The sequence below is a fragment of the Papio anubis genome, chromosome X, assembly GCF_008728515.1.
Source record: "Papio anubis isolate 15944 chromosome X, Panubis1.0, whole genome shotgun sequence".
Classification (NCBI taxonomy): domain Eukaryota; kingdom Metazoa; phylum Chordata; class Mammalia; order Primates; family Cercopithecidae; genus Papio; species Papio anubis.
Window position 1 is genome coordinate 19,231,846 of NC_044996.1, and position 1,009 is coordinate 19,232,854.

The following is a 1,009-nucleotide window of genomic DNA, read 5'->3' on the forward strand; positions in this document are numbered from 1 at the left end:
AATATTCGAGGTAGACCTTTCCAATTAAAATTATGTACAATATAGGGGCAGATAGGCAGTATTTTAAAATGTCTGCTGTCATCTATTGTGTGTTCATTTGTTCAATACCCTCAGTAATGCCTGGATATATTTTTCATTCACATGATAATTTAATTTCTAATCATGGAAACAATCCTACAAGTACCCAGAGACGCTATTTTTAATACCCTTCAGAGACTATGCTTGCAGGGATCATTTCTGTAGTTGGTTACTTGAGAAGTTTCTGTGACAGGGTGGAGTACCAAATTTTAAAAGAATACACTTCAAATGCTTCAAATTTAGGATTGGAGATAGTGCTTTGTGGCTGTGTGTGTGTGCGTGTGTGTGTGTTGAATTCTCTTTGTAATCAGCAGATATGTTCTAATATTTTGCTTATAACCAAAGATACACTTTTTTTTTTTTTTTTTTTTTGGCTATTTTTGTCCATTGCAACAGTTGTATAGCTTGGGTGTAAAAGGGTAGATTAGCTCCGTTTCCACAGGCAGCTGGCTCGTTTGTTTTCTTGGGGGCAAAAGCAGGACTCTGACCTGAATTTTGTTTTAAGATGTTGACTCTGTCTGCTTTGTCGAGAAGAGACTATGAGGGAGAGGGTGAAGTCACGAAATCGGTCAGGAAACCGTTGTTATATTCCTGGTGAGAAATGATGGAGATGTGAATGAAAGTGGACAAGTGGAGGACCTGAGGATTGAGTTGACTCTGGATATACTTTGAAGTTAGAGAAGAACCCAGGAGGTAATGGATTAGATCTTTGATGTGGAGGAAAGATGAGTCCAAGGTACTTCCAAAGTTTCTTGTTTGAGCAGTGGTGAGGGTGGAGTTGCCAGTTTGCAATGTAGACGTCTGAGGCAGACAAAAGTTGGTGAATACGGAGAATACCAACAACTCAGCTTTACACATGTTAGATTGGCGTAAGCATAAGGATAATTGATCCTGAGGTTGGTTAGAGCTGGAGGCATACACATTTTGGAGT

General features: G+C 39.1%; 1 pseudogene; it reads left to right on the forward strand.

The window, feature by feature from the left end:
• The first annotated feature begins 212 nt into the window (after positions 1–212).
• LOC116272316 lies at positions 213–293 on the forward strand (annotated as a pseudogene).
• Positions 294–1,009: the final 716 nt, after the last annotated feature.